Raw genomic sequence first — 18441 nt, forward strand, 5'->3', positions numbered from 1 at the left:
ATCAGGCATATTTAAGGGTAGAAGAGTCATCTAAACATAATTCAGGACTGGTCCATATGATAGGTCTTAACTATGAAGCATGACGGATCATGTAAAAATTTATGGTGTATAGCATATATGCATATAAGAAAAACAAGAAAGAGTTAGAGAGAGAAAGCAAAAGAGAGAGAAAGAAAGAAAAAGAGAGAAAAAGAAAGAGAGAGAGAGAAAAAGACCTTTAAAAAAGAATGTGCTCTTGAAGGAGACAGACTTGGCAAGTTGCACCTGGCAACAGGACAAGAGCCTCAGACATTGAAAGTTTCTCATTAAAACTTGAGAAATATCCAGGTATCCCCCCATCTATCAACCTTTCTGGCAGATAGGACTCCAGAGAAAATAATTACCCCTAGAAGACAGGATTCTATTATACTGGAGAGTCTCAAAACAAAAGCAAGTCATAAGTGAAGGTGGGTGGGGAAACACATGTCCCCTTTCACTTTGCAGAATTGTGCACTGTCTGGGCACAAATAAAATACAATAATGATAGGTACTGGACAAAACCTCCATGGCTTCTAGCCCACAAGGTCATCAAGAGCAGCAGTAAAAACTCAAGCATATTGGTTAACTACAGTGATTCCAAGTCGCCTCACTTTTCAGCTAAAGGAACCTGCCTGCCTGGAAGCAGGAAAGCTCTAAGGATCCACATCTGTAGAACCACAGCATGGGGGCACTGTGAACAAAATGACACTGGGTGGTTAGTGCTGGCTCTCAGGAGTGGTCTGGCTGCATCTGAGATGGGGAGGTGGGAAGGAAGGCAAAAAGAAATAAGGAAAGGCAGACTGGAGTGCCCTGCATATGGACTCATGAGAAGTGAAAAGCTCAAGAAATCAGAGTCCATGAAGAAAAAAGGCTAGCGAGACAAAGGCACAATCTTACCATACTATTACAAGAACAAAGCCAGGGCATGCTAAGACATCAATACAATTGATACAATACAAATGGATCTTAGAGACAGCCACAAAGGGGCCAAGCTACACATAAACTCCAAATATCCACCTTTTAAACACCCACTCAAAAACAAGGAGCACATTGATAAAACTTTGAAACGTGTTTTGCAAAAAGACGGAGTTAAAATCTCTTGACTTCTATTTGCCTTCAAGGCTCACTGGACTTCATGAAAGTCCTAGTTGGCTAGTGATGGCCTGTATGGATGAGGTATTACAGTTGAAACAGATAGCAATATGGCAGATGGAGGAAGAAAACTAAGAAGGATTGGGATTTTGACACAGTTCATATAAATTTACACATCTCACTGTCAGTACTTTATCCTGCCCCTTGAGTTGAGGTCTTCAGAAGTTTCTTAGAATGAGCCTGTATTCCTTAAAGATCCTTTGCTTATATACCAACACACCTTACGCAAACATCTAAGCAAGTATTAGTTCTACCTTACACTCTAGTTAAAATCTCTACGGGATAACTCTGTGGCTCTCCAAGTAGACTCCACCAATCCCCTACATACCATATGAGTGTTTTCCCACTAAAATCATGACATTCTCTTCTCAATTTGCAGAAACGAGGTTAGGTAATATTCTCAGAACTTTTTGATGATATGCTTTGGCTACTCAAGATTTCTCCTAGTATACCTTGATATAATTGAATATTTACCTGCTTATAGTTTCACATATCACGAATAAGATGACAAAATTTTAGAACTAACCAGCCAGGTCAAAACACGAGGGATGTTTTTCAAACTCTACTTCACCAGTTGTACTGTTTCTCAAGTATGAAATACGTACACACATTCACTTTAAAACATTTGGGTCAGCACAAAGAAGAGAAATAGCATAAAAGATGATTTTACGATGGCAAACATTCCAAAGAGTCTACAACTTAGAATCATTTCAAGTTATTTCATCTAAATACAGGACCAAAACAGTCATGGTAAAAATCAACAGAGCACTTCTTCATTACAATCTTTATTCTTATTTCTTCCATACCTAACTCATTTCCAAAAGGGGTAAGAGGTTATTGAACTGGATGTAGAAATAAAGCTCATTTGTAATGTCATCTCCTGCCTCACATCCTTTCAAATGAAGTTCCTGGACAGCAGGACAAGGTAAAGGTTAAACTGTACACCGGAAACCTGATGTCTGCATACCCAAACGCATCTATTGCATAGTGATAAGCTATAAAAATTGAAGCAATGGTAGTGGGAAAGCATTAATATAAAAGACTCTAAATGAAAATTTTTAAAAGCAAAATCTTTGTATAAAAGATGAAGGTTTGAACTATCTCAAAACTACAGACTTGTCTGCAAGAACATGCTTTCTGAAGAGGATTTGTCTGTCTATACAGGTAGTTAAAAAGTAACAAAAGTGGAAATTTATTGAATAAAATTAAACTACTCTTCCCAAATTGAGATTTAATCTTCCTGTGGTGACTGAAGACAGGGCTTTGTCCTTGGAGAGAGAAGAGACCTGGAATGTCCGGCTTGAGCAGCTGCCTCATTTGGAAGCCTTCTATATTCTGCTTGATGTCTCAAAATGGTAGGCACGTGCAGGAGTAGGAAAGTCAACACTTATTTCAAAATAAAGCAACACACCGAATGGCATGGTGTCTGAAGTCAGAAAGAACACGACATTATTCTTACCTCATATACTTTCCAAGCTGCATAATACAAGCACTGCTGTTTTACCCTCTTTAATTCTATTTATTCATCTTCAAAAGAGGGCTAGCTTATAAAGACCTTTCCACACAACTAACATGCACATATAAGTGTTAAATGAAACTATTATCTTATATAGAAATATCTATGGCTAACACTGATCAAAAGCTATAAAAAAGAGTAGATAACTTTACACGTACTGCAAAAGATAGTAGTTGTACTTTACCCTATGATAGAAGTTTTCTGCCTTTCAGATATTTAATATCCAATGTTAAAAAATCAAAAAAAAAGATTTTCTTCAAATTGCATATAAGAACAGATTTCTGATATAAGGAGGGAGGATACTGAAGAGAAAAGATATAGAAAAAGCTAAACTTAAAAAATGTTAGGGAACTATGGGTGTGTCTAAGTTGATAGAGTGCTTGCCTGGCATGCACTCTGGGTTCTAATCCCAACATTATATAAACCATCATGGCAGTGCACGCTTGTAGCCCCATATACAAGAAATAAAGGCAACAACATCACAAATGTCAGAACATCATTACTAAAGAGGGTCTGATGCCAGCCCAAGCTACACAAAAAAAGCACCATTCTCAAAGGAGGGGGGCTTTTTTTAAATTAAAAATTACTGAAAAACAAACAAACAACAGTAACAACATGGTATCCTAGAAAATCTACAAGACAGCAGACATTTAAGACTAAGAAAAAAGACCCATCAGAAAGATGGAGAGTGAAGAAGAAATAATACTAATAGCCAGGAGGAGGGACAGAGCAGAGGAATAGGAGAGAATGACAGCATACACTGTCCGGTCGGTACATGATTCAGAGCTGGTCACTGCTTATCCCAACTACAAGTGTCTAAAGAAATGCCCAAGCACATGAAGTATGTCAGCATTACAGCAAAACTGGACACGTATTGCATGTATGGTGCATGCCAGCTGTGAGTTCTACATACATCCAGAAGTATTCGTGAATCAGTCTTTGGTTTCATATAAGCTTGCTGGCTATGGGTACCAATTGCCACCAGTAGTAACACAGTTACCCAAACAGAAAATGTCCCAAGGAAGTAATTTATTAAAAACTTCACCAAACTTTTAATTGACTTACTATCTTGACAAATGCTTGGAGTTTCAAGAAACTAAAATCATGTCACTATCAATATCCCATTTCCTGTCTACCAGATGACCATGATGTAAACAGCTGTGAATGTGCCTCAGAGGCTGTTGCCCCACGCATGTGAACCTTACATTGCCTTGGAAGTCTGACCCAACAGACGGCAACAGAAAGAAAGGCATTCTGAATAACTATGTCTTCCAGAAACAATTCCGAAGGCCTGAATGCAAGGGTCTCCATACCCCTTCCCAGTCCTGGGATGGCCTTACAGGGAGACACTTAATAGTGGCTATTTTGCATACATAATTTGTCACAAAGATACTATCTCTGAAAAAGTCTTCTTTAACATAAGCATGATGGATAGTCTCTGGCCTACAGTACTCTTCATTTCCACAGCCCTGTCAACGCACCTACTGTAAGGTGTTCCAACGCCTAAGTGTCATTTAACGAGAAACGTATTTTTAGTCCATACTTATGAAAGTGTAAAGGCAGTACAAATTGAAAGGTAGCACAGAGATTTAAAACTAGGCTTTAGGATCGTAAAGCAAAGATGGCCTCACACAGAATGTGGAGATGGGTAAGGACCCCACAGAGGTAAAAAAAAGAAACTTGATTAATAAAGTCCCTGTGGACCATAGTGACTGTGATTAAATTCAACTTCGCTATTTCTGGATAAAAAAGAGCTCTCCGTGCTTCAATGGAGATGAAGAAAATTCTAATTGCTTCTGAAAATAAAGATAGCTGAGGATATGTTTTGATTTCAAAACAAAGAAACTGAATTTTTAAAGTAATGAAGAGCACATGAATGCAGTTGCTAAGAAAGGGTCTCCAAAGAGCGCTGAGATTCAGGATGATCTGATTTCATCTTTTAAAGAATACTACTGTAAACAAAACAAGACAAATGCAACCTCTACAGAAACCACTAATAGGTGCATGAGAAAACACTGCCATTGCTAATAATCCCCTCAAATTCAAGTTCAACGGTAATGAAGATAAAAATCAAAATAAAATATAACTTTTCTTAGTACAGATTTTTAAAAGAATTATAAGTACCTTCAGGGAAAAGAAATTAAAGTGGACAATTTAAACCCAGAGCAAAAGGCAGCAATCCAATGGAATGTGTTTACTCAAAGGTCATGAATATTTTCTTCAACAATCTGAAAGGTACAGAAAGGAAGTTGCTTTGCTTCTGGAAAAGGAAGGACAAGAGCAGAATGCACAGTCACAGGCTGAGGTTGGGCTTAACATTCAGTTAGTCATGAGACAACTCCCCCATGGGTTGTTGGGCAAAGCCAAATTGTAATACCATCCCCTGGGAGGCTGAGGTCAGAGGATAGCAATGTCAAGGCCCTGGCTACACAAGGAAACCCTTGCTAGAACAACCCAGATACTGAAGACCCTCATAGAACATGATGAAACCAAGCTGGGAAAAATGTGAAAGCCCCATCTCTGAGAGTTAGCTTATACTGTGCTCAAAAGTGTTATACAAGTACTAGAAGAAAGTCACCACCAATCTTGAACCCTGCAACCTGAAACAGTGACTGACCTAGCAAGATACGCCCACTTATGCAACAGTAACATGAGCATGTCAATAACCAGCCATTTTCTGACTGGACTCAAGTTCTGCCATACAGCTTAAGAGTCACGCCTGGCACCAATATTAGACTAAAAACTCTATGGCTTAACAGGTCGTAGGAATGAGGAAAACTTACAAAACTTGTAATGACTTATTGTTATAGCCATAGATTAGTGAATCACTATCCCTCACGTGAGAAGCTTCTATTTACAGTAGAAGCTGACTCACATAGTGACTCACAGCTAGCCAATGTGCAAAGACTAAGTGAGTGCAGAAAGCTCAACTCTTAAAGAATATATAAGCCTCACCTCTTCTCCAAAGACTCAGGAATCACTGCTGAAGAGAAAATGGAAAGACTATAAGAACCGGAAGTGGTGGACAAGTATTAAGCTATATTATTTTCTGGACACAGTAAGTCAAGTGTACATATGAACTCATAGAAATTTTGATTTCATGCACAAAACCTGTGTAAGCCCAAGCCAGACCAAATCCTAGCATGGGCAAGACCTGAGCACAGAATCCCACCCCAAAGTTGTTCTATTAGCAGTTATTAGTTGCTGAGAGAGGGAGCTAAGAGCTTCCGGTAAATGTAGTCACTGGTACACTGGTATGTCAACCATTCTCCAGCAAAAGATTGCATATGCAATAACACTTGAAGACCAGAGTGGTCCTTTTTTTTTAGTATAGAACTGAGTTTATTCAGGGCATGGGGAGGAGAGTTAAGAAGGTAGTAGGGAGAGAGGGAGAGAGGGAGAGAGGGAGAGAGGGAGAGGAGAGAGAGATGGAGAGGAGGGAGAGAGGGAGAGAGAAGAGAAGAGAAGAGAAGAGAAGAGAAGAGAAGAGAAGAGAAGAGAAGAGAAGAGAAGAGAAGAGAAGAGAAGAGAAGAAGCTGGCCATGAGCACATGAAGAGAAGGGGAAGGGGAATGGGGAAAGAAGGGACAAAGGGGAAGAGGGAGAGAGCAAGAAGAGAACAAGAGAGGAGCAAAAGGACCACAGTGGTCTTAAAAGGGTGGGTGAACAGGGAAGGGCTTCCAATTGAAAAACTGTAGGAGAGCAGGTAAATATGATTAAAACATATTGAATAAAACTCTCAAGAAACTAATAGAAACAGAAAACTTCAATCATGTTTGATACCTTCAATTTTTTTTAATAACATCAACCTCTTACTGCCTCCTTCGATACCCTCTTAGACACTCTCAACCATTAAGTAGTAGTAGTAGTAGTAGTTGTAGTAGATGTAATAGTAGTAGTAGTAGATGTAGTAGTAGTAGTAGTAGTAGTAGTAGTAGTAGTAGATGTAGTAGTAATAGTAGTAGTAGTAGTAGTAGTAGCAGCAGCAGCAGCAGCAGCAGTAGTCATGGTCATTGTTATCATCGTCTTTGTCATCATCGTCATCATCACTGTCTCCAGAAAGAGGTCAATCAGTGTTAACCATAAGCCAATGAGTCTTGGGCCAAAAACTTAAGGTTGTCTGTTTGTTTTTCTGCTTGTGTGAAGAACATCACTGAGATTTTGGTGGAGATTTCATTGATTGTAAAGATTGCTTTGGGAAAAGAGTCACTTTAATAGAACTGACTCACTTGCTGAATTAGGCATCCTGGCCTTTGGAGAACGAAGCCAACACAACCATGCCTAATGATATGTTTTCGTGTGATCCTGAATTCTGTTTCCAACCAATTTACTGAGATTTTCCATCTGTGTTCATTACAGAGAGGGACACACCAGTTTCTTCCGTTATTGTTGCTTTCCTATCTTTATTTGGTTTTGGTATGAGGGAGATCAATCAACACACTATTGAATTGTGAGTAGATCATAAAAGAAAGGAAGAAGGAAAATTTTAAAACCTAGAAATCCTAGAAACAGAGGAAAATTAACAATCCAAAACCTGCCAAAAATGAAGCCAGGGTTCCTCTTAAGTGAATCAAAGAATGCAATACTTAACACAGGGACAGATACCATTGATCATCTTAGTGAGTACAGAAAAGGCTTTGATATCCTCTCACATCCTTAAAACTAAAGCAACCTAAGAAGGAACCTCATAGCTTCCACTGTCTAAATCAAAATATCAAAGACAGCTCAAATAAATCACATAACACAATGTCTTAGAGTCTTGGAAAAACAAGGAAAACCCTAACTCCAAATCAATAGATAGAATGAAATAATTAACATTAAGACAGAAATTAATGTAATGGGAATAAAACAAACACAAAATAAAAAGAGATTTGGTTCCTCTAAAGATAAATATTGTTGACAAACCTTGAGCCAAAGTGATAAAAAAAAGTCCACCCAAAATAATAAAATTAAAAATGAAAATGAAATTTCAACAGATACAAGCATAATTCAGAAAATCTTAAGGACATACTGTTCAAATTTATGTTCCACAAATTGTGAAAATCAAAACGAAATAGATGGACTTCTAGATGTATATAACACCACTATATTATGTCAAGGTGAGAAAATTTAAACAGATCTATAACCACCAATTCAATTTCAGTAGTTTTTTTTTTTCCAAAATGTCTTAACTAAAAGTACAGGCCCGAATGAATTCATTGTTGACTCTACCACTCCCTTGAAATATTAATATCAATAATTCTCAACTATTCCGTAAAATTGAAAGGCAATGCTACTTCACTTATTGATGAAGCCTGAATTTATTTTTAGAAAAAAAAACTTCTTTTTCATTATGGATAGAACTCATTTTATTCTAGAAAACATGGCCTTTAATCTTATTCAAAGCTTTCACTTCCCCAAAGTTCAAGAAATAAAGCAACTTCAAAGCACTTATAAGTGATACAGTCATCCGCTCCCTATTGGATTGCCGAAGCTACAATAAAAAGTCAGAATTCTCATTTTATTACTTTTGTTTTACATGTATTTGCCCTATTTTCATGGAGCGAGAAAAATGTTTGTGAGATTACTACCAAGAAAAATGGGAAAACCAGGAGAGAAAAGAAGAAAATGCCATTCACAAAATATTTTCAGTATAGTTATGAGTGGAAAAGTACTTTAGCTCATCTGAGCACAGAATTTATAAGATTTAACTTTCAGAAATAAGAAAGAATACAAAGTTTAATACCATTCAAACACAGAATGTCACAAATTAATTTTTTCATAAAATATGTAGAATAAATATAGAAAAAATATAATCAGAACCAAAATCATATACTGTCTTTAAACTTAGGGATTTCTTTTCTTTGTGATTTACATTGTAATTACATATTTTAAGAGGATGTTTGGCAAGGTTGGCAAAATTTCTCATGCATTTGCTATCTTTAACATAAAAAGCTTCTAACTTAAAAGTTAATATATTCTACTTCTCTAATATTTTATGAATTACGCACAATTATAGAAAATATTAATTGGTAATGCAAACTGCTATGTAATAAAGTAGGACTAGTAATGATTTGCTGAAAACAAAAAACAAAAGCAAAAACACTTTCTGCCACATTCCAACCACAAAGTTCTTTGGCCTTTTCTCAGTGGCAGTGGTAGAGTTTAGTGATTTGGTTTTGCTATGGTGTTTGAGATTTTACTGAGACGAGCTTGTGTTTCTGTCTTCACCGAATAATGAGAAACAGGTACACCTGCTCCAACACCGCGATCCAAGAAAGCTCTCTTCTCCCAGTCTTCTCATATCATTTGATATGCCAGACAGAGCTATAAAATTTATACCAGTAAACTTTTAGAAATGGCACTTGTTCCAATTCAAGCTTCCCACAGGACAGTTATGTGGAAAAACATGTATCTAAAAAGAAATTTCAACCGACTGTGGTCTATTTTAAGCAATTAAAAAGTCGCTACATTTTCCTTTGAAAACACCAATATTGTTTTCATTCCTCACACAGATACAAGTCAAGGTTAAGCAAACAAGAGTCATAGTCAATGTCGGCAAGAGGGCTTTCAGGCTAAAATAGTAGAGGAAACAACCATTGTGGAGAGGACAAAGCAGCACAAACACTCGGAACTCGGAAAACTCAATTGCTCCAGATTGTCCATGAAGTTAGATGTCTGTCAGTGGTTATGAAGTAGCTCAGACAACAAGTACTTTACGCACTCTGTGTAAACAAAACACAATTAAAAACACAGCCATTTTTACTGAATTTCGGAGCTTAAAGGAACAGCTGTTATTCCTCAACTTCTTTAAACACTGACTTCCTTTTCTTTCAACATTTCTATTTTGAGCAGTAAATTCTTCCTCTGCCTTAACTGCAGTATCACCTTTCCCAAGTTGGAGAATTCTTCAGCCATGCTTTTGTGTTATTTCCTTAAGTTCCAAGCTATCTCTGCAAAAATAAATATAAGTGAAGGAATGCCTTTCCTGAGATCACTGAAAGCAATTCCATCCTGCAATTCTAGTTTTCCCAAACACACAACAGACTTATTCTCCCCTGAAGTAGGGCCCTTGGGAAGGGGGCTACTGTTCACCAAGGAAACCTTTACTAACCACAGCGCTCACCACTGCAGAAGCAATCTATCAGTTACTGTGACAGATTTGATCGACATGATTGAGCAAACTCTTGGGGTCTATATAGTCTGGATTTTTATTTTGCTAACCATTGTTATTTTGTACTTCTGCACAGCAAATACACATTTCCTTGGATATGTTCCCTATACATGATCATATCTGATTAATTTCTCTCCATCCTATCTCTCTCTTTCCAGCTTATAATGGATACTAGAAAAATAAATAAAATATCTTTGCGATATTGTTACTATCCTTAAAATACTGATTCCTTCTTGAAGAACTTTCCGTCTATCAGAATAATGAATGTTTTAAAAACTGTTAATATGAAAGGGCTATTTTAAGATGTATTTGTAAAATAAATACATTTTATTTCCTCTTATTGTGGGATATTTGTTACACTAAACTTTAAATCCTAGCCAGGACTCCTTTAGTCCCATGAAAGACAAACATTGTAACTTGAGGTTCCCCAAGTGCTGTGACAGAGGTTGAGGGAAAGCTAAGGTAACCCATGAGACTCCTGGAAGGGTAGGTGGCCAATGAGACTAAAACCTGAGAAAGGACTTTCATGAGGGAGCGGCAATCTAAGCAACTCAGAAGAAGAAACAACACAGGGTGGACAAAATGTGATAAATGCAAGAGTTAGTGCTCAAACGAGAAACAGAAAACCAGGGATATTCTCCTGGGTCGGCAGGACAGATGTAGGCAACGTTCCACAAGGAAGGCAGAAGGTGAGCCTAGAGCACGAGAGCTACCAAGGTCAGAAAAACGGAAAGGTTCCAAGAATCATGGCCTTTTGTGGGACTGTGAAAGGCTAACTGGGAGGAGTTTTGCAGGAACGTGCTGTGTTATCAGAGTGTGGACTGTCCCCTACCAAGAATGCAAGTAGATGATCTGCAGTACAAAAAGCAAGACTGGAGAAATGAGGGCCATTAGAAAGTGTCCATTCATATTTATGGTTTAATTCATTATTGCTTGAGTAGATGCATAATGCAAAAGGCTCTGCATTTCTTAATTCTGGTAATATTCATTATAAAGACGGTATTTAAAAATGTGATTAGCAACCAATAGCAAACAGGATTTGTCAAACGCCAAAAATGCTAGTGAGAAACAATCTCGAGATTTAAAATACTCAATTAATCTTTAACATAAATATAGCCCCTTTTAGGCAATAACAACCAGGATCATAACCTCTATACTTTTCTCCCAAATGTGAGGAAAAAAACTCTCCTCTTACTTTCCTGTAGTTACTTATTTGCCATGGATTTTTCCCCCAATAAGGAGTCAACATGGAACTTCAGAGACAAAATTATAAGGTGGGATGAAAAGAGAACTTGTAAAAAGGGCTCAACACGGGTGATCAACAACAAACAACAAGCAAACAATCAGAATATTTGCCACAGGAGAGATTACAATCTTCACCATGTAGCCAGGGAAAATGCATTAATAGACTTAGATTCCATTCATCCAGTCTATTTCAACCATGATACATTTTCAAAATGGACAGTATTATAAAACATAAAGGAAACATATTCTCAAACTGAAAGGAAAGTTCTCAAACAAATTATAAAAAAAAAACACTGATTTTTTTAAGGACAAGACAAACATTAAATGTTAATATAAACTTTAAGAAAAGATGTGGATCAGTTCAGCCTTCAAATTAATAAAGGAGAACTGAACGGGACCCTGGAAGCACAGACATTAAGACCAATAATCGACAAATGGAACCTCATGAAACTAAAAAGTTTTTGAATTATGATTCACATAATTCAAGAGGCAGCCTCAAGAATGGAAAAAATCTTTACCAGCTATATATCTGATGGAGGGTTAGTACCAAACAAATGAACAAACTCCCAAAACTAAACAAACAACAACCCCTCTAAAAGAAAAAAATTAAATACCAAGAAAACAAACAACCCAATTAAAATAAAGGGCCTGGAACTTAACAGAGAGTCCTCAAAGGAAGAAATACAAATAGCTAAGGAGCAGTTGGAATATTCATCATGCTTACCAATCAGGGAAATGTAAATTAAAACTACTTGGAGATTTCCTCTTTCCCAATTCAGAATGGCTAAGCTTAAAAAATGCTGGAGTGAATGTGGAAAAAGGAAACGCCTGTTCCCTGTTGGTGGCAATGCCAACTGGTACAGCCACTATAGAAATCAGGGTTGGGGTTCCTCAAAGAGCAAAGAAGACGTTTGTCACATGATCCAGGCATACAACCCCTGGGCATATTCCCAGGAGACCCTGTATTCCCTACTACAGAGACAACTGCTAATTCCTGTTCAGAAATGCTTTCACAACAGGCAGAATTTGGAAACAGCCTATATATATATATATATATATATATATATATATATATATATATATATATCACAACTTATGATTTTGAAGCCTTTTTAAAATTACGCATACATCCAGGCAGGGGTGGAGAACGCCTTTAATACCAGCACTCTGGGAGGCAGAGGCAGGCAGATCTCTGAGTTCAAGGTTAGTTTGGTATACAGAGACAGTTCCAGGACAGGCAGGGTGACAAGAGAAACTCTGTCTACAGACCCTCACTTTGGGTGTGGTTACTGACACTGGCAATCATACCAGGAAGCTGAGGTGTAGCATGAACATCAAGTACCAGATCATCATGGGTATATAAAAAGACCCAGTATCAATAATACCACGCCCCCCAAAGTATACATCAGTCAACGTCAGTGACTCTGTATAAGCTGTGGCCTCATTCAGGCCACACTTTTCATTTAAGCTACTCCACCTTCCATTTTGATACGTCCCATCATATTTCAAAATCAGCTGCTTTCTGTTTGATAACTCTGCATATTAGCTCTCCCTTGTAGCTCTACTGGACGATCATTTAAACCCCACAGCAGAATAGGTTTTGTTTCCAGCTTAAACACGTACAGTGGTAGTACAGAAAACTCACTGGCAGTCAAACCGTCACCTGTAACAGAACCTAGAAATGTCCAAACATCACGCGATCACTTGTAGTTTCACAATGTAAGAATCAAACAAGTAAGCTTTCGTTATTTTGCTGGGTAATCTCCATCTCCTTGGTGCCACAGGTCTAGCGAAGGAAAACACTGACTTTCTAAACCACGTAGAGTAGACATAAATAATAAAAGCATATACGCTTGGGGAGCGTTCTGAACAAGAACCCACGAGGAGCAAAGTGGTTTCTGTGCCCTGCAACATTGTTGCATTTAAATTATCAGAAATGAGAATAGTCAAGCACACCACAGCAACACATGCACACACAGACGCCCTTAACCTGCTGCCTGCAGTAATAGAAAAACCCCACTGTAATGCACATGCAGGGGTGCTGACATGGGTTGAATATAAGAAAAGGAACTTAGTTCCTAAAAACCCAACTGCAAGTCATCTAGACAAGCATGGGGGCTGCCTCTTAAATTCTGTCTTTAGTACTTTATCAAGAGAAAACTATTCTTGTCACACCAGGTTCATCTCCTCCCAAAAGACAGTAGTAAGTATTTCAGTCTCCTGCCCCCTGAAGATTTCTTTTGTCAAAAAGACCCTGTATTGTCCATAATCCCCATTTCCACATTCTGATATTGTCCAGTTAAGTACATCGCTACAAGTTGATGTGAACTTTCTATATTCCATCTTTAGATCACAAAATTAACTAACGCTAATGCCTTGCTATTTATATCAAGTTAAGTAGGAAGTTCCCAACAGGCGGGCTTCAGTCTGATAGACGAAGAGAGTATGAAATCAATGTTTGAGCGCGCGGCTGCCACCACCCACACTGGGGCACTAAGGAGGTCCGGCATTCTCAGCAGGAGTACACAAACCTCCACTGCCTCCAGGAACATTCCTAGGAGCAGGCGGCCCCTCCTTACAGCTGTACCAAGCCCCACAGCCCTCTGCCCACTGATGCAAAGCAGCCAACCTTGGAGGGAGGTGGGCTTTACAAGTAAAAGCCAGCCTAAACTGGTTAACCCCTTACCTGTCACTTATGGCCGAGTTGCTCCTTTAACTTTTTGTTTGCTCTCTTGTCATAGCTCAGCGCCAAATGGTTGTGATTCAGCCGAAGTTTGAACCTGACAGAAAGAAATTTCTTTTTAGAACAGCTCAAAATTCAAGTTCTCGCCACTGTTTTCTCCTGGCCTGGCTCTCGGTGTCCGCGTGTTTCTCCGTGTGTCTCGGTAAGGCAGCTACGTAGTGGTCTATAAATATTGACCCTCACACTTGCTCAGAGCTCTCCTTGCTCTTGCTCGTGGCACAGGTCTGTGTTACTGAACACCGTGGTAATACTCCGGCGAGGTTCTCAGCTGCTCGCACAAAGCAGTGGATTGGCTCACTACCCAGCAACCCTGTGCTTGCCTGGAAATACCATTTCGCTGCCAGCTTTACAGATGCTATGGGCCTTTCCTGAGCCCCAAATCAGGCACAGAGGGGCAATTATGAGGCTTGTCTGAAGAAATACAGCTTTCCTCAAGCAGGTGGAGAGAAGTAGGCTAGGAGGAGGGGAAGGCAAGAGAGGAAATACTGCCTTTGTTTTGTCCAAACAATGACATCTCAAACCTTTATAAAACTCCTACCTAAATGCCAATCCATTAAGCTTTGCAAAACTTGGTTATATATATTATGAATGACCTAAATCATAGGAAAGAGGTCCTATAATTGTTTTAATATTGCTTCTTTTTTAAAAAATGCTGCAGGGAATGAGTAATTGGCCGCAGAGAGGTTCTTTTTTCACCTATATTTACTTGCAGAATGATAGAAATGCATTGGAATTTATAATATTAAACAGATAAATTATGTATTTGGTGAAAGAAACTAAAATGTAATCTAAACATTATGTGAATCAACATGTTATATTAACATATAGATTTATAATCCTGACAATTTGAATTATTTTACTTTGGGGTCTTAGACTTAGGATAAACATCCTAAGGCTTACATCCTAATATGTAATTGTAGGCAATATATATTTCCCATTATCTATATTATATAATACTTATATTAGGACTATCTTAGAAAATATATTATTCTGTTTTTGCATGCTTTTGCCAATGATAATAACTTGTTTGCTTTATTAAATTGTATTTCTTGATTAAGTCAGATGAAGGAATCTTTGGAAATAATCAGGTGCAGGAGTTCAGAGATCCACCCTTAGTGAGGCTTTGAGTTTACTCGGGGTCATGTGACATCATAACAGAGCCAAAAACCCAAGCTGCCAGCCTTCTTACTACTCAGAGGCTGGGCCGCATCCACCTAGACAGTGATTCTGAAACTCATCTTCAGTGTCACTTCCATGTGCAAACGCCTTACCCATAAGAATACTCAATCACCCTCATCTTTAATCCCAGTACTCAGGAGGCAGAGGAAGGCAGATCTCTCTGAATCTGAGTCTAGCCTGGACCGCACAGGGAGCTCCAGGACAGCCAGAGCGAGCTACGTAGTGAGAACCTGCCTCGAAAACACAAATCAAAACAAAAATTAACAGGGAGAAAATTAACGCAAAAGGGAAAACTTGTTATGAGTAAAATGACCGAAATTGTTCGCTACAACTGGGTTTTGAACAACTGAAACCAAATCCCCCAGGTTTAATTCAGCAGTTAACATTTTCACTATGCTAACTCATGGCTGGGATAGTCTTACAGCTAGACTCTGAAGGTGCAACATTCCTGCTCTCAAGGACCTTATCATATAAGTCAGGGGAGTGGTCAGTTGCTAGGCAGGCCATTCATTAGCCAAGGAAGAGGAGAGGAGAGCAGTGGGGAAGCAGGAACAAGCAAAAACCCAGTCAGCATGCACTACAACACACAGCTTGTCATGGGAGACTCCAGACAAGGTTCCTGAGGCACAGAGACAGGACACCAAGGAAAGGAAAGGCCTGAAAGGAACAGCACACACCTGCACCTACACCTGCAACCAGCTCTTTCCGGCTGGGTTACAAACAGGCATGACAGAGCATTTAGGGTAACCAGGCAGAAGAGAAAGAAGAGGTGTAGACTCAAATAAAAGTCATGTTAGCAAACTTGGGATTTCTATTTACTGTAGGCCATCAGGCTCCAGATAGTTTTCACTAAGAAAAGAATTTTGGATTCTGTAATCATCAAACAATTACCAAGCTTATATCCATAATTTTAAGTACGAATAGGATGAGCACATGAAAAAAAGCACTGATATTTTACTGTTTTGGAAATCATGACATTTTAAAGATAAGATTCACCAACAAAACACAATCGATTGTAATTTAAAATAACCATTACTCGTTATAGAAATATAAAGATGGACGTCCATTTAACGGCTGATATTTTATGTCTTATTTTATTCGCCTTTTACCCATCTCATTTCTTCAGAGAATTTTCACGAAATACACACAATGAAAAGTTTTTCAATTGCTCTTTCACATGTTTCGTATGTCTCTTCAATAAAGTTAAATGTATTGATTTTTTTAGTCATTAAATATTCCAGGACCGGGTGAGCATGGTTGAGGGTGGGTGGTTATTTTTGCAAGAGAAATGCTGCCGCTAATAAAGCATTCTCTTAGCAAGATCAATAGGACAGAGGAGAGGTTGAGGAGCAGACACTCCAATAAAACTCCCCATTCACCTGCTAAGTGAAAAGAACTCGTGTTAGAAGGCACCACTGCATATGATTCCAGCATAAGATCTAGAAACAGAAACAGCTCCATGGGTTACAGGTTTTGGAGCTAGGAGGACAAAAGGCACCAAGGAGGATTCTCCTAGAAGCACAACCACTATGTAATGACAGGATGATGTCATGCATGTGGCAAATGAACAGAATTATACAACACAAGAATGAAACCCTGGCCTGGAGAGGTGGCTAAGCCCTTGTTATTGTTGCAGATGAATAGACTTTGGCTTATAAAATCCATTTCTGGTGCATATAATCACCTCCAACTCTAACTCTACAGTGGCATTGCTGGCCTCCAGGAGTATTTGTACACACACAAACACTCACATGCACACACACACACCACACACACACACACACACACACACACACACACGCACATACGAAACAAATACAGGCACGTACCTACATGTAATCTTTTATTTTTTAATAAAAGAATGAACTCCCGTGTGAACTATAAACAGTGTGAAGCTTCTCACGTGTCTTGTTGAGGTGTGGTCCAGACATGACATTGTTTATTGGGAAATGTTTGTCTAACAAGGGATTTAGAAATATCATAATACTAAAAGCAGCCCTAAATGATGTTGCTGTTTTTATCATAAAGAAAATAAAGCTAAGTTATTAGGTAGCTTGACGGAAGTCACCTAACAAATCAGTCATAGAATTGGCAATGAACCGCTGGGTATGACTGGACGATAGTACCACATACTGCCTTGGTATCACTTGCTGAACTAGGAACAGATACTACCCAGACCAGGAAGAACAGGGCACAGGCCAGGCAGGATGAAATGAGGCCTCCAAACTACTCTCGGAGAACAAAAAGAATTTTAATATTGACTACTGAAAGGTGGTCAAAAAGAGGAGCTAGCAGAATAGGGGCTGGCTCGAAAGAACTCAAATCCAAAATTTCCTTCAACTTGGCAAATAGGCAAAGAGCCTCTGAAAAGTCTAAGTTGGTTCTTCTTCAGACAGCCTGGACTTTGTCAGGCTGGGTTACAGGAAAAGGAGTAACTCCATGTCAGGGCCCTGGGGAAAAAAAAGGATAGGTTTCGTTTTAGATGTAATGAACTTGGTACGTGCTGAACCCTAGTGAACACGCTCCGTAGATGCATGACGATACAGGAAAACATCTGTTCTCTTGCTATCCAGACACCATCATCATACAATCTCCCAATAGGAGCCATAGAATTTACTTAAAACACCACCCAGATTGTATTCAACTCCTGGTAAACATCTGTACTGGCTCCTCATCTTACTCAGTAAAAGCAATGGTCTGGAATCCATTGATCTTCTCCATCGTATGCCTTACACAATAGACACTGCAACAACTTACCTACCCTCTGGATAGTCCTTACACACCTCTTCCTTGGTAAAGTTTCCCTTGATAAACTTCTACTTGCACACACCTTTCTCAGTGTCCCTCCCACAGGTACCTTCTCAGCAAAGCCCACTGTGGCAATGCTCCCTAAAATGGTAAACGTTGTTCCCTGCCCACCCAATAGAAAACATGCCCAGTGACAGTGTGGGTTTCAAGTGTCCGAAGTGAGCCTTGATTATAATCAATGCTCAGAAATTTTCGTATACATGGCTGGAAAGGGCAGTGGCCAGCTGTATACTAACAGAGTCAAGAGCTCTCTCAGTGAGAAGTCAGCCAAAATCAGTATCTTAAGGATCTGCCAAGGAAGAGATGTCCCTACACACACACCAAAAACCTAAGAATAAGAATAGCACATGGACTATTAAAGAGGAAGGGAGAGGTTCAGCAACACCAAGTGCTTCGGGAGAATTCAGTATGGCAGGAACCGAAGGGAGCTAGAGACAGGAAGCAGAGAGGTTCGGGGCAGCAGAGAGGTTCGACTAGCATGTGCAATGTAAAAGTGTGAGCATGCTACATGATTGTCATGGGTGAAGGAGTGATTAAAGAGTAAGCATCGGAAAGCCTAATCTGTTTCCCCGGGGATGGGAGGGTGAACGTGCAAAAGCAGACACAGCAACATGATCCTTGTGAAAGT

At 39.0% G+C, this 18441-nt stretch overlaps 1 protein-coding gene across 5 annotated transcripts in view; it reads right to left on the minus strand.

The window, feature by feature from the left end:
- The window catches only part of Bmpr1b (bone morphogenetic protein receptor type 1B), a 332820-nt gene that overhangs the window by 132671 nt on the left and 181708 nt on the right, over positions 1–18441 (minus strand). For 3 of the 5 annotated variants that reach the window (NM_001024259.3, XM_039102481.2, XM_039102480.2), the window contains 1 exon segment: positions 13770–13863. The gene's annotated coding sequence lies outside the window, so the exon portion shown is untranslated. 5 annotated transcript variants of the gene reach the window in all.

The sequence above is a fragment of the Rattus norvegicus genome, chromosome 2 (assembly GCF_036323735.1).
Source record: "Rattus norvegicus strain BN/NHsdMcwi chromosome 2, GRCr8, whole genome shotgun sequence".
Classification (NCBI taxonomy): Eukaryota; Metazoa; Chordata; class Mammalia; order Rodentia; family Muridae; genus Rattus; species Rattus norvegicus.